A 23,771-nucleotide genomic window follows, 5' to 3' on the forward strand; every position below is an offset into this window, starting at 1 on the left:
TGTAAATATGTCTATAGGCCATAAATGGTGTTGGAAAATTTGTTGTCAAGTATTTTGCATTTCTTCTTTATACACTATAAATCAGCAGGAGAAATTTGTGAGACAAATTTAAGTATATACACATAGCAATTTACTTGGGGTTATGAAAAGGTGACACCTTTTCAGAAATAAAATTAAACATAAATTACCATTTTTCTGTTTATTGCTAACAGTTATTTTTCATGATTCTTTAAAATAAAAAAAAGGTACATACAAAGGGTTAAAGCCACTAAAAGTGGACAAGGGGCAGATAGCCCACTCCTTGATTATTCTTTTAAAGTTGCTTAAGCAACAATGATCAAACAGATACACTTTACATTTATTTAATGACAATAGAGTCAAATAATTATGTCTATAATTATGCCGTGTAATACTAGGCCACAATTATGGAGTGACCAATTACATATTATTGTTTAACTTATTATTTCAGTGTTTACATCTGCAAAACATAAGCAATATAAGAGTATTTTTAGAATATTAGGGTATTACTGTGTCTAAAAACAAACAAGACATGTTAAAGTCACCTACGCCTCCCCAGTATCAGCTGACCATTGTAAAAGGAGCATCTTTCAGAGCAGACAGCCAAAGAATACCTGTACCTCATCAACTTGCCTCTTACTGGCTAAGAGATATCCCATGAAACATGCATATAGTCAACCGAGAGAGGACGAATATGTAAAGGATACACATAGCTGATATTGGCAAAGGCCATAGTCTGCAAAACATAAGCTTCACCTTTCCATGCAAGTTTGCTTTTTAGACAGGAAGAAAGACCATAAAAACCATTGCCATCAGTTTATGAGAAGAAAAAGTACAATACTTCGTGGTTACTGTTTCTATTCATTACTGCATTGTGTGTGTTCCTGGATGAGGTCATCTTGGTGTATGTTGGGAGCAGTGAGACCCCAGATCCTGAATTTCTTGTAATCTCCTGATCTGAGTGCCTACAGCTGCTCTTAGCAGGAGACCTTCAGAAGTTCCTGATTTCAGGAGAGTGGTTTCTGGTGGATTTGGCTGGGGCGTGGCTATCTCTATATAATATGCCCCTGAAAACAATAAAGGGGGCATTCTTGGGGAATTCAGGGATGACCTGTGTCGCTGTCTCTCTGTCTGTGTGTGTCTGTGTGTTTTAACCTCCAGCCCCCTTGCCCGAAGCTGCGAACTGGGTGCCAGCGCACAGAGCGCAGACACGGGGGCGCGGCAATTGGAGGTCTCCACGGAATACTGGCAATTGGAGGTCTACACCGAGATAGCGGCAGGTGTATATCAATGGTAATCAAAAAAAGAAATGGATTGGTAACATATAATTCCTAGAGCAGCGTATTTTATGCACTGTAAAATCAGCTGGGGTTAGTTAACTGGTCACTATGTTCTCTCAGCACTCAAAAGACCTCAAATGGAGCAAAGTTAGGGATTAACCGTGAAATATGTGCATATTCCTACAAAAGTAAGACATGTCAGTCTCTTAACCAATTTCCTGTGATGTTGAATATTAAATGACAAGAACTTTAAATACATTTGATTTTTCAGTTTATTGATATTAAATAAATATAAACAAGGTTTTAAACAAAAGCTAATTTTAAGAAAAAAGTCTTTTTTAAAAGCGTAAAATAGTTTTTTTCAGTGTGTCTGCACCTACAATTCCATAACTGGGGTTGTTTTATGGTATAATTCTGTCTTAGAAACTGTCTGTATAGCAAAAGACTCATTTACAATCACCTCAAATGCAACTTAAATAAAAACTGATAATTTCTCTCTTTCCCAAAGGATCATCTTCAATTTAGCACAGTCCTTATATGTTTGGCTTAAATTTATTTTCACAAGCAAGTTTTAAAAAGGAATTTACAACTTTTTAGACTGAGGTTGCCTAAATTGTCTGTGTCTGTAAGAGTGGAATAATGTTACCATTGTCATTGCTTAGGCAGTTAATCCTTATTTAATACTCAAATACAGATTGTAGATAAAAATACGATACATGCGTCGAGTATTAGAAATTTACATCTCATACTAAAAATACATCTCAAAAAAAAATCACAGCATCCAAATTTTAAGGATCATCACTACTATCAAAAACCTAGGGCTGACTGAGAAGCCAAGGACAATGACACTGGGTTTTGATTTTACTGCATGTACTGGCTTTTTGGGAGGCTAGTCTGTTTGGATGCTAACCTTTCTAGACCTGGATGGAGGGGGGAGGACCTTGGACTTCCCACAGGGCAGGAAACCCTGACTGCTCTTAGGACTGGAGAGGGAGGGGGAGAGGGAGTGGGGGGAGGGGAAGAAAAATGGGAGGTGGAAATTTTTAATAATAAAAAAAAACCCTATATAAAACATGTGCAATGATGACCAAAGTAATGTCCAGGAATAGTGATATATTTAATTCAAAGGCAAGTAAACAATTCATAATTTTAAATAAAGTGCATAGTTTTGGCCATAGACAATACCATTGTAATATGAATGACAATACTCAAACCTTAGGGTAGAGAAAAAGAAATTCAATACTTTGAATCAAGGGAAACTTCAATATAGTGAAGTTAAAATTTCTCTATTAAAATTTTAGAACCTAATGTCAAAATACATTCTTCTTATGATTTCAATAATCCATGATTGTATATGTGTTGTTTTAAATATATTGTTTTTGTACCTAATATAATTTTCTCTTTGGGCCAATTGATTTCTTTTCTGTAAGTACTTTTTAAGGAAATGGATGCATTCAAAATGATGCCGATAAAATGATAACTATACTCAATTGTGCAGCACTTGAAACAATTTTGCATTGGGAAAAAAGGATTGTGTCATTGAGAAGATGCCCATCATCTCTGTCACCTATTTTTTCCAAGTTATGAAATTCAAAGAGTGAAAGGGTAGTGACTCATCGCTTTTACTTTTGTCTCTCAGAGGTTTTGAAAGCATCTGCCTCCAGTTCCATGAATCCCTTAATAGCTTTCCCCAACTACCTAGAATTGACATGCACTGGTCTGTAACTCTTAAGAGAGAAACACAAAAGAGCATACACTGAAGAGGTTCTGCTCCCCTCTGGTCAGAAAAGGCCAAAGCTGGACTAACTAGATTTGGTTCTTGTGTTTATTTGAAGTGAGTCTACCTGCCTGTTTGGAGACTACATGCCTGAAACAATCATACAGAGTAGACTCAAGGTCAAGACTAATTATGACCAATGTTCAGGATGCCAATGTAAAAATAATTTAGTTTCATTCAAAACTACTCACGAGTTTAGTTTCTAGATGTAGGAAAAATGTAGCTATATAGTAAGCTCTTGAGTACTCCATATCAATGCACTATTTTAGGTTGCTGTGTTTGCATTAACACAAAACTACTGCTTTTCACACGGCACCTAGGAATTTTATCAGAACAGTTTAACTTACAGTGGAATCAAAACTATAGAGCCCGGGTATTGTTATAGCGGGCTTACTTAAAATGCTGACTTTCCCCCATCTAATTAAAACTGAGCTCCATCCAAAGAATTGTTTTAAAGAAATACTTCTCTAATCATGATTCCTGAAGCAGAGAAATATTCTCAAATTCTTCCTCATACCTCCAAAACAGATTGCCTTCTACTACTGTGGGGCCACTGAGCATAAAAGAACACACTGCTGAATGTATTTGAGCTCCTATCTTATAAAAATGAATTTCCAAAGAAAACCCTGAACTTCACTTTCCTGGCAATGACAATAACATGTTCTTACCAAATCTAATGTCTAATTAACAACATTAAAATTTATCATCATACAAAGCAAAAAAATGTACCTTTATCAACAGGCTCAATGTTGCTCCCAAGTAAGAGTGATTGAAATTTTATGGTTATTGATATCAATAAAACATTTCTACCTCATGTTACCATGCAACTCAAGTTTTAGAACATAAAAACACAAAATGATGCAGTACTGACAACTAACATGTAAGCAACTTAATGTTTAAAAACGACAGAGGTTTTGAATGACAAATTGGTCTTTTTGAGATGCGTTGTGTCATGTATTTTTGAATGGTTAGTCATTTTTCTTGTAAGCTATGACAAACTTAGGACAATAATAGGAATGGTGTTGATCAAGTGATCATCTGATAAATATTTACAACACATGATAGACAGAAGGTAAGGATGCTATCAAAGGTTTAACTTCCTCTACCAAATGGATTCAAAGAACTTGCTTAAGTGTTTCCTGGGATGTCATTTGGACCTTCGATTTATCATCAATTAAAAGTGCAGCATTTTCACTTACATGTATTATCAGAATGTGTCTCTTACAAGACAGAACGGCAAACAAATCTAATTTTAGTAGATATTTAAATATCATTTTCGAGATCTCACTGGTATCTTGCAAATTCAATATGTGACTGAGAAGATTTAACACAATTATTAAAAAGTTAGTTAAAGAGAGGGAGGAGCAAGATCATATGAGCAAAGGTGAGGTCAAATTCATGCTTGAGAAAACCACAGAGACATCTGACTCAAGCTAGTGGGGTTCACAGAAACTGGACTGACAGCTGGGAAGCCTGCTTGATACCGAACTAAGCCTTCTGAATGTGGGTGACAGTTATGAGGTTGACCTGTGGGAGGGGGGTCTTGCAGTGGAATCAGAACTCATCCTGTGTGCATGAACTGGCTTTTTCGAGGCCATTTCCTATGGTGGGATACCTTGCTCAGTCTTGATACAGCAGGGAAGAATTTGTTCCTGCCTCAATGTGGTGTGCCAGACTTTGTTGACTCCCCAAGGGAGGCCTTACCCACTCTGAGGAGTGAAAGGAGGGTAGGACAGAAGGGGAGAGGGGCAAAGGAAGGGGTAACTGGACTTGGTATGTAAAATGAAAAAAATTCTTTAAATCAAAAAAAAAAAGAATTTTTGTTAGTGAAAAATAAAAGTTAGCAAGGAAAGAATTAAGCAGCCAGTAACTACATACAGAGGGATGTATAAAGGAGTAAGTTTTATGGTATTGGGTGATAAAACTGGAAAACCTGCTCTATGGAAAGACTAAAAATATTATAAAAAGTAGTAAAATAACTTATAATGTATTGTGTCTAAATGAACATGAAGTTGATTTTTCTCAGTGTAAGACAAACTGGATGGGGGGAAACCCAGGGTGTTCTGGACTGGAAAATTTGTATTGAAGTGAGTGGTGGTTGGTATTTCTTAATTACTCAGGAATGAGGCAAAAATAAAAACTCAAGGACGGAAAATAACAAAATCAGGAAAAGCAAAAAAAGAAAGAAAGAAAGAAAGAAAAAAAAGAAAGAAAACAATAATTGTGGTCTAGCAGTGAGGAGACCCATTTTTTTATCATTAAAATTTCTTCTCCCATCTCTGTTAGAACGCTTCCCCGATATGAAGAGTTGTTTAAAATAAGAACAACTACAAATGCTGTTCTATATTGAGGTGGGCAGATTGCTTTAAATTCGCTGCTAAAATCCTCTGCTTGAACAAGAGGGGGGAGAGATGAAGCACACTAGAATCCTACTGCTTGAAAGATACACGTGCTAATTACTTCTTTTACTGTACACTGCCTGTGAATTTTCAATGTAAACTGAGAGCCTCCCATGCCAAAGGTAGAGTTACATCACTAAGTCATTTGTACCAAGTAAGGGTGGAAATGGGTAACACAGACTTCAGCTATCTTTTGATTTTTTTAAAGTCTTCTCCAAGAAATTATTATGGGTGGAAGGATTTCTATGAGTATTTCAATTTATCACAATTTTTAAATGAAAATCCTGTTACAAATTGTTGCTGACAAGGTAAAAACAAATCTCTGATTTTGGGCACCTTAGGTTCGCTTCACTTTCAACCCTATGTGTCTTGCACAGTATCATTTGTTACACAGGTAGAGATTAAAGTTCAGTGGTATCTGTACGGAAGTAGTTGGCTCTACCTTACAATTTAATACATGTAAAATGCTAAGAATAAGGGAACAGACACCCAATAAGTATTCACCGTTCCCATGCCCTGGTGCTGGAAAAGCAGAAAATCATTGTGCAATGACTTTCTCAAAACCCAAAGATAATGCTGCCAGAGGAAAAGTTGTCATGTTTCTGAGAGAGCCCTAAACACCAACTACTTCTCTGTGAAATCAGATCCTCCTTAGCTGAAATTATTGTGCATTATTGTAGCAAATTAGTTTTACATGTTTAAAAGAACATCCCAGTTTTAACAATGACTAACCATTGACTATCAAAATAGTCAATAATCAGTATTAGGAGCATAATATTGGTAGCATTTTATTTATTGGTTCAAGGCTAGCCTTTCCCATTTAAAAGCTTTTCTAACTCTACTATGATACAACATTGCTTTTGTTACCATTCCTAATGAATTTATTTTTTTTCTAGCCAAAATATTGGAAGGCATAGTCCACACAAGTCCATTTGTGTATAAGCATCCAATTCCAAATGAGATCATATGGTTTCCTCTCTTTGTACTTCTACAATGGAGAATTGATTTGATTAATCACAGAGCTGTGATTTGTTCTATTGTTCCCAGCATGGCTCACTCTGACAAAGGCTCCATGGACTAACAGGATTTTATAACTTGACCCGTCTAGCTTCTTATCTTGTCAGAGTCTATTTAAATTTCATTCAGTCAATTATGGTCCCCAAAAGCTAAGGTATATTTACCCCCCTAACTGAGCTTTTCTCTTAATCTAATTTTGTGTTACTCTTGCAATTCTTATATTTTTCATCATATTCATTAGTATCTTTATGTAATTGGGGTTTTATTATTTGTACCACCCAGGTAATCACATACTTGTGAGATGAATATTTTAGAAAGCATAATATGTCCATTCAGGTTGGTGTTATTTTTCTGCCATTGCCTAACGAAACACAGGTGTTTGCTGTTTAGTATTAATTTGGTATTAGTAACTTTAAGACCATGTTTTCTTGTTGGTATAAAATATACACAATAAATCAGTAACTTGGCCTTAACAACTTAGATTTGATCAACTTTTTGATAAGGAAACAGTTGAGATGACAGAGGTGCTGATTAAATCACTCAAAACTATGATGAAGTTTCTCCTATTGTGTTTGATAAGAAGAAATTTACAAGCAAATAAAACCTGAAAAAGGTAAATACTAGGTAGGCTAAATGTACGACATCCCCAAAGGAGCAACTTCAAACAAGAGATTTCTGTAGTGACAGAGGGCTTTCTCACAAGAATGATCTGGAGTCCCAGTGGCATGAAGAATTTCACACAGAGAGGCAAAGGCACAAAGATGCAAAACCAATGAATTGTCACACCTACGTGTTGCCACTGAGTGAGTATAATCAGAATAAATCCACTCACATGTCGCATTTCCTGTTGAGATTAGTCATTGGAGATAGGAGAGTACTCATGGGATTTTTTAGGCCATGTTTATTTAAATAACACTTTAAATGAATGCTTAGATTATATTGGTTTCCTAAGAAACACTGGCATCCACTGTTTTATCCTGAAATCTAATACAAATGCAGTGTATTAAAAGAACTAATTGATTCCCATGTGCTGAAGCTTGCGGCAAAGCTTTATTTAAAGTTCTGTGTTGTAGCATCAAGTTTCCTCGACAGTCTAGGAGAACTACAGCATTAGAAGCTACAACGAGTCCACTGAAAAGTCCCTGAATTCATGTTTTCTGTATGAGTTGCTTGCCACATTTGTGTGGCATTCCTGGTTCAAAATGGAAATTTTAGGAAGTCTTTTTCAGTGCCTGTCTTAAAACGCAAAAGGGAGACTTTCTAATAAAACATTTTTGTTTAAATTTTCTTTAGTCAACATGTGGCATTTCTGAAACTATAATTCTTTCATCTTAATCAACATCTCACAAAGTAACTACTTTTTTGTCTTTTTTGTTTTTTCTTACTTTATAAATAATACCAATCAAAATTTCTACTTCCTCCCCTCCTCCCACTTCCTTCCTGCTCCCCCCCCCCCCCACACACACCCTCTAACCCCCCTCCAGGCCTAAGAGAGGGCAAGGCACCCTGACCTGTGGAAAGTCCAAGACCTCCTAAAGCACCTAACCACCAGAGAACAATCCCTTTACATGATTTCGGTGAGTAGTACCTCAACAACCTAAAGGGTGTATCTTCCCTAAAGTTTTCATATGACACAGCACACAATACTGAAGTAGGAAATGCAATCAAGTAAAGATTCCCAAATCATTGTGGTAAAAGAATAATGAAGGATTCCTGGGATGATATTTAGACATCAGCATCAACCCATGAATCCTTTTGGCTGCTATATTCATAGTAGAATGTGCTGGGCTTTCTTATGCAAAACACAAATGCAATTCATGTTCCTGTGACCAGCTTTCATGTTTGGCTTGACATGGTGTACCACGGAAGCCATTCCAGCTAATTCTTCTTCTTTTTTTCTCTTTCTTTCTTTCTAATTTTAAACATGATTTTCCCTCAGGAATCAATTGATAATTCTAAATATCCTGAATATACTGCAATTTCATTCTTTATTTTTTGCATGAATGTTCTCTCTAAAGTGAAAAAAAATAATTGAGTTCTCTTGAGATCTGTACTAGTAGTTAATTAGGCAAAAATGGCAGCATTTTATATATTTAATACTAATACATTATAACAAAGCTATTTATAATGTATTACTTATGCTTTTACTACAAAAAGTGCATCACAATCACAGTAATATTCTAAGAAAAACGATTACAGCATTCTTTCTATTTTAAGTTGGTATTATTTTAGTTATTGTATGCTCCAATTGTCTGCTTAAGACTTTACAGAGTTTTTTTTTTAATTGTATTTGGCACCATTGGGACACAACACAAGGTCTTATACATGCTAAATAAATTCCTTACCACTAAACTGTACTTCCACACTTGAATTTTCATTTTGTGATTTATGATTTGTGTGGAATAATAATTTTCTCGCATAGAAGGAAAAAGTTTTAGATAAGAACTCCAGGAAGATAAAGCCAATAGTATGTTCCACTGTTGTAGAATATTAGTTGAAAATACATTTGTTTATGCTGTGGAACATTTGTTTAACGAGGCAAAGACATGTTGCATTTTTGTCTGTTGCATTTGTTTAACTCTGGGAAGCTGTCTTACTTTACCAGTCTAAAACACTTGATTGGTCTAATAAAGAGCTGATTGGCCAATAGCAAGGCAGGAGAAAGGATAGATGGGGCTGACAGGCAGAGAGAATAAATAAAAGGAGAGAAAGAGATGAAGGATCAAGAACAAGGAGAGGAGGATGCAAGAGGCCAGTCACCCAGCCCCACAATCAGACATGGAAAACGAAGGAAAGAAAAATAAAAGATATACATAAATAGAGAAAGGTAAAAGGCCAGATGCAAAAGTCAGATGGGATAATTAAAGAAAAGCTGGCAAGAAATGAGTTAAGCTAAAGCCGGGCATACATGAGCAAGAATAAGTCTCTGTGTGATTTATCCGGGAGCTTGTTGGCAGACCCCCAAAGAACAAAAGAGCAAAGTGTTAAAAAAAAAAACCAGTAACTACACTCTACATAATGAGAGTGGGGTAAATGATCCTAACAAGTGTCAATACCACATCTCCATCGTTTTGTATAGAGATAGAGCCCTGGGATTCATTTGGGATTGAGCTTTTGAGTCCTGATTAACAAGGATTTGAATAATTTGAACATCTATCAGCTGATAAATAGGAAAAAGTATGCCAGTTGGGTGTTGAGTGTCATGAGGATGTCAAGAAGAGATGTCCCCTTAACTGATTCATAAAAACTATAGTTTAATATTCAATGACAAGAAACGTATTTGTCCAAATATCTAATTTTCAGAAAAGAAATCATATCCTCATAATGCTCAGGGAATTTTAGTGAGCATACTATTCAGTACATACTATTGCAACCCAGATGAGAAAATAATGTATAATAAAATTTAAAAGACATACAAATATAAATATGAATTCAATAACCATTTATTTAGCAGTGTGATATAGTCACTGAGAAGAAGCATAAAAAGGAATTGAAAACATACAAAAACACAAAATTGATGGGCAATGTATTCAGTTGTGCAATTGGTATATGCCTAGTTATTTCTAGAAATAGGTTATGATAGGCAGGGCCACACATGTGGTTTGCATGCCAACTTCTGTTTAGATGTACCCTTATATTAAGCTTATACCACCCTGTTTCTTGGTTCTAAATTAGCTTACTAAACTGTCAATATTTTCATATTAATAAAAAGTGAAGTACATGTTTTCATATGACTGCTCATACTAACTCATTTATGATATCCAAAAACTTATTTATATTTCAATTAATGTATTTAATTAACAAGTGTGTTTTACATTTTATTCCTGAGCTCTGCATATTTTAACAGGTTTCAATTTTGTAGTTCATTTAATTATAGTAATTACTTGGTGATAGTTGCTTAAGCAGCCACAGAACAGTTGGAAAGATCCTTTTAGAGTTAGGCACCAGCTTGGTGGTTATCAGAGAAGTCTAATTGCAATTAAAAAGGAACATTTGCTGGCAGTCAAGGTTTGTTTTTTCAAACACATTTGCACAAGAATGTGCAGGTGGGGACCTGTATGCGTTACTTTTCAGAAACCAAAGATTTTCACTGAAATGATAACTATAATTTTGGAAAGTCTTCCTTACATAAGGACATGTATCCTTATGTAACCTGGTATCTTAGAAATGAATGAGTTAAAAATAACAGCCAGCCTTGCCCAAATGTGAAACCCAGCTGTGACATTTCCTTCTGTGATGGCAGAGAAACAAATTTTAAGGGTACGAATGTTTTCAACTTTAGAAGAAAACATATATAACGAAGGCCCCCTTAGTTTTAACATTCATGGTATGGAATTGATTCCCTGAAATATTGCATTAAATATTCATCAGAAAATGGATTTGCCCAGATGACAACCATCTGGAAGAAAAAGCCAATTAGACCAAACATATATACCATACAGAGTTTGACGTCTGTATTCAATGTCTATGTTGAATGTATGTTCTTCCAAAGGTGAAGGCTGCAACATTCTTCTGTGTGACGTAAAACAGGCTTTTCAAAGACACCACTACAATGTGAATTGGGTCACTGCTTGAAATCTCCAACACATACCATAGATTTTATGTAACTTTTAGTCCATTGACTAGTCTTAGACAATTGAAAATCTGCACTCTTACTTTCTTTCTTTTTTATTTGGGGGGGGGGCAGGGATATTATTTATTTATTTATTTATTTAAATTTATTTATTTATTAAGGATTTCTGCCTCCTCCCCACAACCGCTTCCCATTTCCCTCCCCCTCCCCCGGTCAAGTCCCCCTCCCTCATCTACTCAAAGAGCAATCAGGGTTCCCTGACCTGTGGGAAGCCCAAGGACTGCCCACCTCTATCCAGGTCCAGTAAGGTGAGCATCCAAACTGCCTAGGCTCCCCCAAAGCCAGTACGTGCAGTAGGATCAAAAACCAACTGCGATTGTTCTTGAGTTCTCAGTAGTCCTCATTGTCCGCTATGTTCAGCTTGAATGAACACCCTGGCCCATAGAAGAATGTGGCCTTTAGGGATAAAGGAGCATATGTCTTTGCAAATTAACTAAACAATAAATTTAAACCTAACATTCCTATAATTTGAGCAATACATCTTAAAATTGTATTGTCTCCTTCAAAGATCAGATTGCCTAGAGCATTTTTTAGTGAGAATTCAAAAATATATTTTAGAAAAATGACATCGTTTTAAAACTGATTTAGTACTCATTTTATGTAAGGAAGTTTTGTGATTAAAACCCACTGAGATCTTTAAGACAATGCCATGAATTAAAAAAAAATATTGTCTAACACCACTTCTGAAACTCAGTTGAGACTTACAAAATATCTGTATATTTACAGAATTAATAATAACTAAAAAGGATGTGTGTGTGTGTGTTTGAGCATGTGTGTGCATCATTGGATCAGTCGATCAGTGCATCACACAGCAGGTGTTTGGAAGCAGAAAGCTTCTTATTCCTATATAAAACATCATGACACTACATGACCAGGAGACATAAATCTGAAATTAGTTTGTGTGTGTGTGTGTGTGTGTGTGTGTGTGTGTGTGTAAAATTGTAAAATAAAATACAGTTGACTAACCTGTTGAAAAAGGTAAATAATGCTTACAGTTAGATTACCCAATAAGTATTTAGGAGACAAAAATAAAAGCTATTCCCATTGCTTGTTGGGAAAATCCACTGAGTCTCTTGGTAGACCAAATTTGTGATCATTATGTAGCAGAGAAATCAAGTAAGATTTCTGGAACCCACTATGAGTAGTGGAGAAATGACATCATTAATGTGGACAACATGAATCTGACCGACCTATTTGCCATTTAGCTATGTTTGGCAAGCACAGGGTTATATATGGTGCTATATGTAACACATATATAGTGCACAATAGCTATTTACTGAATGACATCATGCTTTTAATTTCAAATAAAAGAATTGATCAAATGCCTTGAATCCTATTTTACCATTTACAGTATCTGATATTATCCTTTGACTAAGTGCTTCTGTGCTCTTCTATGTGGCAGGATGGAGTAGAATTTTTTAGACAACTATTATATGACATAGGTAGACTTGAAATAACTTCATCACGTGTGGGATCTGAAAAAATGACCATAGAACCGGGAACGCATGAGTGAGTATGAAACTTCAAGTCCAAATGAAGTGATGCTATTTGTCCATGATTTATGTGTTTTGTTGAACTGGTACAAAAATGGTTAACAATTACTCTTATTGTTTGTCTTGCTTTAAAGTCCTTATGTGGCATTGACTTATAGGAAATTGCAAATAAACTGAAGTCAAATCACAAACTGTGTGAATTTTTCCTTAAGGTCCTGAAAGACATTATGATGTTAAAACAATTGTTTTAACAAATAAAGTCACAGAGAAATCAGCTGAAATTTGGCTATATTAACTTCTTATTTGGTTGGTAGAGCTAATTAGTTACAAATCTCCACTGTATTGTGCTTCAACTTCAAATCAGCAGTTTTATTATGATGCTTTTAGCTACTCTAGAAAAAGGAAATTACTTTAGCCCAATAAAATTAAGAAATTGTATCTTTGGGTAAAATCCTATTGTGTTATATCTTTGCATATTGTCTTTATTAATATTTATGCCATCCACACACAGAGTGCAAAATTTTATCTACTAGGTTGTCAGTTACTTCCTCTTAAGTATACATTATCTTAAAATAAAAACAACAAAAGGAAAAATCTGTTCGATATAATACTCCTATCCTCATTTTGGCAAATTCTGGAAATATGATCCATATATTCTCAGTCATTTGAACTAGTTTGATTACACAGTGAATGCTGATACTTCAACAGTGATGCTTTCTAGTCTGTGGAATAATTGGAAGCATGAACCAGCAGGTTTCAAATGATTCCAGCTGTGTTGAGTACTGACTGTGCAACAGATTTGCTTTTATATGTTGTTTTGTAATAGGAGTGATATGTAAGGTGAAAATCCCCAGATGGGTGCTGCTCCTATGGGCAACAGACAAAGAACTACATTAATAGCAAATACTAAGAGGATCAGAATCATTTGAAATGTGGCAGACAGTTGAAAGAAGTAAAGTAATATAAAATGAAAGGTGAAGTAATTTCACAGACAAAATAATGAGGACTAAGATCAAAGCAAAGCATTTTATGTATTGTATTCTGATAAAGTTATAGGCCAACTTCTTCGAACTTCTAATAATAAAAATGATGGCAAGTTAAGAGTAGATTAATTCAAAGTCTTCCCTACAGAAAATTTTTAAAAAATAGATTAAAACAAAAAATTATAAGCAAAATTAAAAGAGCAACCATCTATTAAAAGAATTGAGTACTTCTATCAGAACAGGGCTAATATTCTTAGACAGAAGAGGTGGAAGAAAGATTTGGCATGTCTGAAGAATGTACTCCAGACCTGGTTGATATCTGCATACTTAACTTCAGAACCATTTCTATATTAAATGTGGGTTCGTACACGGCACAGACAAGGAAATCAAAGGCCTATCTCTACTGTCTTCTAGGTGATGCAATGTGTTATTAATTATCACAATGTTTTCATGTAGTAGTTAACCCAGTCATTTCTGCTGCTTCAAATATCAATTTATTTCTATGGTTTGCAATTTCTTAGCCGGGAAATGAATTAAATAGGTCAAATCATCTCAAAGGCACGTTTGAAGCTTGAGCATGTGAGAATCCTCTGAGTTCTAATAGACACTAAATTTATCTTTCTGAAGTTAATATAGTAACCAGACACTGCATTAATCACTATTCAATTATTATTTTGCTTCTTTTTTATAACATATCCTAGATTCTAAATGACTTTCTACTTTATTAAAGAGTGCATTAAGAATCTTGCATGATACCTTTGTCTCTTTGCTTTCAAAGTATGTCTCTCAAACATATAACAAAAAATGAATTAATCATGATATTTTTAAGAAAGCTCTCACAAACTATTCAATTTAAATATTGTTATGGTTAATACATATTGCCAATCTTTTAGAATCTAGACATGCCAAGGAGAAATGCCTTTGAGTGTGTTTCTAAATTAGGGAAAGTGACTTATTCTAAATTTGGATGAAGCCATCATATAGACTGGAATCCCAGGTTGAATAAAGAGGAAGAAGCATGCTGAACACAAGCATCTATTTCTCTATACACCTTGACTGAAGATGTAATTTGACCAGCATTGTTTCATGCTCCTGCAGTCACGCCTCCCCTATTATGACAGACAGTACCCTCAACCTCTGGACCTACACAACCTTTTGCTTTCTGCTTTAATTTGATTTTGCTCATGTTTTGTTACATCAGTGAGAAGAGAAAACTACCTACTACAGATGCCAAGACTTGAAGAGAGGAATAGTGATCCTAATTAACATTTTTCACCTTTCCCATCCTGTATTAGATCCATGACTGAATGGACAGACCAGGTGACAAATAAATAAGAAATCAAAATGGGAAACAAATGTGTATAAATAGCAGGAAATATAACTTAATAAGAAGTCTTTAAATGATCTCTGTAGACAAAAAAAAAATAAATGGAAAGAATGGGAGGCGGGGAGGAGGCAGAATTTTTTAATAAAAAAAAATAAAAAAAGAATGACACCAACATAAAGCTTAATTACAAGATTAGAGAGATCTAGATCATCATTTACTGAATGGCTACTCAGTTCATCTTCTCACCACTTCTCCAAGTTCATGTAGAGGAATGGAAATTCAAGTAAGATGATTTCTCACTTTGAGGAAATCACCTTAACTATTATACTGTAAACACTAATGCCCCAGTTTGAGGAAATCACCTTAACTATTATACTGTAAACACTAATGCCCCAGTATGCAAACTCTCTGCATTGACATTTGAGACTGAAAGCAGGGCTACGTTTTGGACCATACTAACTAGTCACCTGGGTTGGCCCTCTTTCAGCTGGAGAGGATGCACAGTCCCGCCAGTAACAGATGGTCTTGAGGATCACTGCTCCTAGCCCTACCCAAATGTCAATAACCCTTACCTAAAGCAGAATTTAATTGTCTAAAATAGAGACTTTAGGTGTCAGAATTAATATATTTTGCTGTCACTGCTTTCACAGAAAAAGATTTTACTGTGAAGACGTAGAGTGAAATGACTGAGTTCATATCATTCCAAAATAACCTTAAGATTGCCATTAATTTTATTGGATTGCAAAGTAATTTTCATACTTATTTTTTATTTTGGAGCAAAAATATGGGCAATTTTCATATAAATTCTATAATCTTTCATTCAAGAAATTTGAATATGTTGGGACCAAACATTTTTAATCTTGGTATCATAAACAAAATAGTATTTCTTATCATTGGCAAAGGCGAGAATGAGGAAAGGTGAATTTTAACAGTGGTGAATGAAAAGTAAACGCAGAATAGAGGGTGTGTCTGGTATTTCTAAGAAAAAAAAGCAAGATTATGTTTATTTCATACTTCCAAGATATCATCAAGATACTAACTCCTTTTGTGTGTGCACGCCTGTGTGTGTGTGTGTGTGTGTGTGTGTGTGTGTGTGTGTACTCGTACTAACCTGTTTATGGTAAAGAGAGCTATGGAAACAATATACGCCATCTAAAATCGACTGAGAAACTAAAAGGCTGGATGTACACTAAGTGACGCACTTGAATATCTCCCAGCTAGTGAATAACGAGACACAGAGCAAGGAAGAGTTGCTGGCACAGGTGCGTTCACAGCTGATGTGGAGGAAAGGCCATTGTGACTCAGGACTTGCAATGTGAAAATTGGTTCAATGACATGAATATATGACCCAGGAGGGCATCAACTCACATCTCAGAGCTCACTCCATTTTGTCTCCATTTGTCACTTGCCCCATCTACAAAGTTTCCTGCAGAATCCTGTGTAGCTGAGTGTTTGAAATTCCTCAGCATGCAGCTGTTATCACACAGAGGCACAGATTGGCCGTATCCTCGGAATCCAAAAAAGCACCAGTTTCTCTTTTTCTCAGAAAAGATCTACTACAGAACTACTGTCAGCAGAAGACATTTTCTTCCTTTGAAAGCTACAGCTTAATTGCATAATGCCTTCTGTTTCCATTTCCTCCTTATTGATGTTTGTTTAATGAGGAAATGGGGGGAAAAAACCTAAAAATCTCATTCTCTGAATTGTGATTGCCAGTCTTTTGTTTTCCAAACCAATCATCTATGATGAACAGAAACAGCACTTTGCCCTGTTCCTGTTGTGGGTTACACAATTATGGAGGCAAAAAGATAAAGTAGACACATATTTGTAATTATTTTTTAAATATGCAAGACTATTTCCACCAATTTACATGTAAGCAAGCTAGTTTGCAACATCAAGCATTAGATAACTTCTGGACACCTGCTCAACACTATCATGAAGGTAAATATAACGAAACCCAAATATGTCTGGACTATAAAAACATGCTAAAAATATACACTATTTACAAATGAGCCAGAAAAATCCTACACAGAGTTTGAGAAATAATTCAAGATACCTAGGGCTTTCATTTGTTTTTACATTAAAAGGAGATTCTGTTCAAAAACTGAAGGTGCTTGCTTTCTCAGGAGAGGTGAAGCCCCAAGTCATAGACAGCAGAGATACCTCTGAGAAAACATTAGCACCCCAGCATCATCTGTTCTTCAGGATCAGAACCATCAAATTGAAAAATAAAACCCCATTCTAAGGCATCTTGCTAATATTTTCATTCTTTTGAATATATCCAATGTGTCTGCATTTGGAAAAAAATGAGGCAAATCTAATTCCCTAGGCTGTAAATCACTCCAATGTGGAGGGAAGCGTGTTAGCTGGTTGTATTACAAAGCCTTTACTTCATATTTAATAGGCACCTGCAATTCCAGCATTATACAAAGCTCTCTACTTTGCAAATCTTTAAAACCCCACTTAATTTCCAGCACCGATTTCCTGCAATCTAAGAGCTTATGAAGGGTTCACTGTGTTCATACAGATCTATGCAAAATGTGCCGGAGCTTCCTTGTCTGTGATGGCATTCATCTGGAGGTGAATCCCAAACTTCTATCACTGGCAAGCTTATTTCCGACTAAAATAAATACTCTCAGGATGAAAACTAAAGATGAGGAAGGGAAGAAAAAGAGGCAAAGTAACTAGCAGGGGGAGAGATGTGTGCAAACAACAACTCAGTAACAATTCTTCATACCGTGCAGTAAAGCTTAAAGATCCCTGCCACCCATCACATCCTTAATATTCCACAAGGGATTAGAGAATTTCTTAAGCAACTGCTGAGAGATTGAAAAAGGCTTGGAACTGGATATTAGCAAGGCTTCGCATTACCAAAATGTAAAGATGGTTCGATAGCCAAAACTGTGAAAGTGTGTTAAATGGAAGATATTACACAAGCAAGAAAAAAATTGACAAAATTAACAGTCTTGTCTCCAGTCTAGCTCATATAATTAAAAGCTTACACATGTCATGTAGCATGTAACAATGTCCAGTTAAGAACAGGTATGTTTCTTTCATCCCATATGCTGGAATAATCTGTATAAAATGAATAAGAAACACTCAGATGTGCTTTCTGATCCTGCCTAAATTTACATCTTCACTGCTCTTATATGTTGCTCCAGGTACATCATTCTCAATGCAATACATGCTTGTGTACTGGTAAAGATGATCAGAAAATGTTTTCACAGGTCTTACTGTATATACATGTAAAAATGGGTCCCTAATGAGTGCTTAGGGGTTCTGACTTTTTGAGAATTCTATACTATAGCTGAGAAAGCTTCACTAATTCTGCCACCATTCTTATCTATAGAGGAAACACTGATTATAAGATAAAATATATGTGAAAAATTAAAAATTGGACTTTTTTATCCACTTTATTTCAGTCATAACACTTTACTATTAAAAGAAAGATAGTTGTTTAACTCACATAGGGATTTCAAATTTTAATGAATCTTGGCTTATGGAAAAAGGAAATATAAGTCTAAAGCGAAATGTCAATCATGGTAATGTATCTTTCAAGTTCTATGTTTCTGATGACTGACAGACCGATAGGTTTGTATCAAACAAAGGCAAAAAGGCAAGTGTTCGTTTCCAAATGAAATGTTTGACAGATTGAGCAGTTATCTGAACTAACTGATGAAATCTTAAACACTGGAGAGTGTATACCTCCTTATAAACATGCGAGATCATATTTCTACACTTTACCTACATTGACTGCAACAGTGGTATTTGTTTTTCAGGGATGATCTCACTTAAAAGTTCTCAATTTTGTAGCATTACTACTTAGAACCTCAGACTTCAGTACCTGCGCGAACCTGATCGTCCTTTCTTGGTTTGCAGTCCCAAATCCTCACTGTCAAACTTAAGGACTATGGTATGCACAAATTGAGAAAATGAATGGTAAGAAATAAAAATCCCACAATTTACAATTATTTTTCCCAAAGAAGCTAATGTGTGAGACACTATCTGAATGACTAATATTATTAAGAATGCAATTTATGAATATAGCACACCAGGCACAAATACCCGATTACATGCATACAGGCTTACACTTCAAGGATTTTAAGTGGAAGCAGTAAACAGCTCACTAGATTTGGCCTTGTTTTATTCTGTTTTGTTCACAAATACACAAACTCTAAGCCTTTATCTCTAGCTAAGCCGAAACAGAAACATCAAATTGGGAAATGGAGCCCAATGCTGCACAAACATGTACCCTTAGACAGATGGAAAAATACAAGGTTAAGCTTTGGGCGCCTGATAAATAAAACGATCAGTGTCCTCTAACCAAAGAACTTAGAAAATGAAGACTGTGGAGAGTAAAAGTAATTGCAGAAACTGCACTTATACAGAAATATGATCTAAACACATGGCTCTCATACCTTCATCTACAAAACAGTGTATCCGAGCAATAATGCATTAAAATGTCATTTGTACTAGTTAGGGCGTAATTACAGATCTGATATAAGTCACAATGGATTGTGAAGAAATCTCATTCTAAATCTGAGTTCTTTCACTCCATCTTGTCTTTCTATTTTATGACTTTTAATTTATGCTATGCTAACAAGTAAATTATAGTTTGCAATTAAACAGAAAGGGTATTCACATTTCAAAATAAAATGGAATATTGTCACCATTGAAAAATGCAAGATTATTCCCTTTTTCTTTTTGCAGTGGTATAATATGAGCATTGCACACTTCAGGCCAGTGATCTCTCACTGAACTCTATCCCCAGGCAGGCAAGGTAATTTTAATCAGCCAATACCTGTTCTGTCATAATATAGGCATGACTAGTCAGACCATGAGAAAAAGGAAAGCACAGTTCTGGTGTTATAATTGTATTAAATTTAGAAAATGGGACAGTAGATTATTTTATCTAGATTAATTTCCTGCCTTCTCATAAACATTCTGTATGTAGTCATACCCTAACAAAGCCTGTTTAATACAATGACATTTTTTTTTCCTTAAGCTTATTAGAGATGAATGAAACAATATATTCTGACCTTCATAGGAATATCAAGTGGATAAAAAACCAAACCACAAACAAAACATCAAACGTCCCTGTTAAAAATCCAAGAGCAAATGTAACCACCGTGAATAACTCATCTTCATCTTAGAAGTCTGAGTCAGTCTCCAAGGGGGTTTTCTTTTGCTTCCTAAATATGAAAACTGACATCACAACCAAAGGAAGTAATAAAGGGAGAAGCTACAGCATTAAAAGTCACAATTTTCAAAATCATTTGATTTGGAAGTAGAGACAATGTTTCATGATGCACCTCCTATCCAGTGACGACTGCTTCTGTGTTCTAAAATACAGTAGCTGGAAACGTGCTGAAGTTTGGGCAGGCCTCACACTAGACTCTCAATTGCATTTGTGTCTTTCTAAATATTCTAAACATCAGTACTGTCACCGTCTTCTGTGTTCCACATGTCATAATAACGTTGCAGCGCTGATTGTGGTGGATTACTCAAAAATGAAAAGTAATCACAAAAGTAATACGCTATCTCTAAATGATTGGGAATTGAAGCAATTCCCTTTGCAACTGTAAAAGCACACACACCCACTTGAGTACAGCGTGTCTACACATTCTCGATGTATAAATTCTTCAATCTATGTGCATCTGAGCAAATACTTTAAAGCATAACAGTTAAAGTGGGGATGTTTAAGCTGGAAAATGAACATCTCACTTAGGAAATTAAACATGCCTGTTTACCCAGAACTAAACTCTGGTGGAGCTCTTACAGACTGTTTGATGACTTGAAGAACTTGTCAAATGTAAATAGAGCACTGTTCTTTATGTTTACATTTTCCTTTATTCCCAAACTCCTGCTGGAGAAAACAAAGCACATGGGACCAAGAAAATTAATTCCCCAAATGCTGTCAACCAAGTTAGGAAGCAGCAATAAACAGCTTACTATAAAGCCTCCAGCTACAATAAAACAGCTGTCAATAAATGGGAACAGTTGACATGTTCTGAAACAGGACTGTTGGATACGATGGTATGAGAGGAAAGGGAGGGCATTTCTTGTTCTAATATGTTAAGGCTGGATCTCCAAGAATGGAACTTAGCAGGAGAAGAATGCACTATCACATAGGAAACTGTTAGCTGGTTCCCTTTCCAGGTCTGATCCAGTAGCAATGCATCAGAATTGGTCTAGAAGAATCCCAAACCCTGTTTCAAGAGAGAATGCACTATTTCTGAGACATATGTCAATCTGAAAATCTATATTTTAAACTCTCCTATGTCAATGGAAGCTCCCCTTCTGCTCCCCTTCTGCTTTTAGACAAAAGCACGAGGAACTTTATTGTGAAGCAACCAGGTGAAATTTGCTGTGTTGACACTGCAGCAGGGAATTGTGTTTTGATCCTTAACTGAGAAGTGATGAAGACAAAATCCTGTGCCTAAAACTGCACATTGTCAGTCTGGGAAACACAGAGGATACTTCTAAAATTATTAAGTGATAGAGTTGCTATTCTGAAATTGAAATGATAGGGTTGTTACCCTGAAATTTAAAAAAGGCTTAGTAAGATAGAGTCAATAGAGGGATGGAAATTGCGATGACCTCATGCGTCACTTGGAAACACCGAGGGAAATAGCAAGGAAGAATGTGTCAGACAAACTGGGGTCTCTGCCCAACAGACCAGATCAGGATGCAAAAACCAGAATGCACGTTCATATAGACAATACAAAGTAGAGGGACTTAAATTAGTTAAACTTTTATTTAAGATTCTTGCATGTACCACACTTCAGTTAGCACCATAAAGTAAAAAGGAGTCCTGTTAAAGGCAATCGTGCCTACTTTACTAAAAAAAATTTTCACATACTATGTATTAGTCTAAAAATTTACTTGACAGAATTTGTAGCAATAAAATTTATATTTCCAAAGTCATAAACCGTGGAACTCTAGTTTGTATAAAGGTTTCTAGTTGAAACAGAGGAGTTAAAAAGAAACAAAAACACCTATTGGTTCTAGATTATCAAAACCTCTTAGAGAGCTATTATAGAGTTCAGCGAACACAATTTTGAGAAGCTATTTATAATTTATGTTTTTCACCATAGGAAATAGCCCTTCCCCCTTAAGATTGTATCTATGCCTTGGTATGCTGCAATTCCCTACCTCCTTACTTCCAAGATTTAATTCTCCAGTATGATTATTACATTTTTATTTTTTATTTTGAAAGTAGCTAAAACATATCAGCATTATCACTTTAACTGCTCTTTATTGTGGGAGATTTCGCACTAGTTTTCAATATCAGAATGTGTACAAGAAAGCTCCAAAATACCTCATGGTTAAAAGGTATGTCTGGAATATACTGTCATTTCAGTTAGGGAGTTGCTCAGCATCCTCAGAGCAAGTTCATGGCATATAAACAAATGTTTTCTTATGATAAATGAAGTTTCATCAGATATTTCCAAAGCTTTGTTGAAACACATCTGACTGGCATTTATGCCTTTGTATAACATTTAAGTTCACTAAGTTTTGGAAAATCAGAGGATATCAGCCTATACCTAACGAGCAACGCCCACGGCCCTGACACGAAAGAACGGATAATGCTAGGAAATAGATGGGTAATTCTCCATGGGAAACCAGTTTCTCATCTCATATGAAAAGTTTCAGGTCACACTAGTTTGTTTTTCTTTTTTCAGGTAATGATAAAAAAAATCCTACCAAAAATACACAGTATAGATTTTAATAAAGTAAAAATCAAACTTTTGTTCTTTTCTTCATTGAAATAGCAACTTCTTAAGAGCATTTAGTTTTATTAGTTATTTTTCTTACCATAATAAACTATTTAACAATTTTTAAAAACTTTGATATCTTTAGATGATTTCCAAATTTTAAAGCGCCACTTTTTTTTTTCAAATGCTAATAAGATTAGCATAAAACCAAGCTGTGCTTCTGACTTCCATATATTTCTAATTATCTAATAGACTCCTCTGGTACTTCAAAACTGATTTTGTCATTTTAGGTTATTATATCCTGTGCATTTCAGCTTTAAGCATATTTGAGTCTACAACGCTTTATGTATTTAATATTTCAAATGAAGATTTTATTTTCATAATCATAGGCATTATACTTAATATTCATGGAGGAAGGACCTGTGTGATTCATTGACAAAATCATTTTCATGATACCTTATTGTCATGAAGTCTCAGCGTCATTACAAAGCAGCTACTAAATCTAAAAGGGGAAACAGTTTCCATAAGATACACTACTCTACCACAACTTTAGAAAAAAATAAACAAAGCAACAACAACAGTAACAACAACAAAAAGCCCTCTTGACTTTCCAAAGACTCACCATTAACTGCCAAGATAATTATGCAAGTGAATTTTGTTTCACTTCATTTTCTGAGACCTATGTTCCTAAGAGTTAGCAGTGTGGTGGATGGGCCACCAGCAGAGGTGGACCCCTAACAACAGATAGAGCTTGACTTCCAAAATCCTAGAAAGCTGACATGCTGAGGGGAACTCACTACAGAGCAAGCAAATGAACTTAAATGCTAGTTGCTACAGAGGAACTATCATTAAATAAAAGGTATCTTTGGCTGTACTACCAGCTTGATCCTTCCCTCCCCCCTTTCTCCTAGCTCCTGCAGGATTGGCACCTGGCCAGCACAAGGGACATGATACCCTAGTGCCATCTACAGGCTATTATCAACATTCAAATTTAGTGGCAACAGACAAGCACCAAAGAAATAAATTAGACAGCACTGCATTTAAATCTTTATTAACAAGGAATTATTAGACCTAAGAAAAACTAATTCTGGATTTGGTTGAAATATGAGTCTCTCAGCCTCTTAAT

The 23,771-nt window shown here is 35.5% G+C and overlaps 1 protein-coding gene across 5 annotated transcripts in view; it reads right to left on the bottom strand.

Moving 5' to 3' along the window:
- Nucleotides 1-23,771, bottom strand: part of Pcdh9 (protocadherin 9) — an 829,840-nt gene that overhangs the window by 800,325 nt on the left and 5,744 nt on the right. The window lies entirely within an intron of this gene.

This window comes from Microtus oregoni, unplaced genomic scaffold (assembly GCF_018167655.1).
Source record: "Microtus oregoni isolate MIOR12 unplaced genomic scaffold, Mior012 000001F_ref0000356, whole genome shotgun sequence".
Lineage (NCBI taxonomy): Eukaryota > Metazoa > Chordata > Mammalia > Rodentia > Cricetidae > Microtus > Microtus oregoni.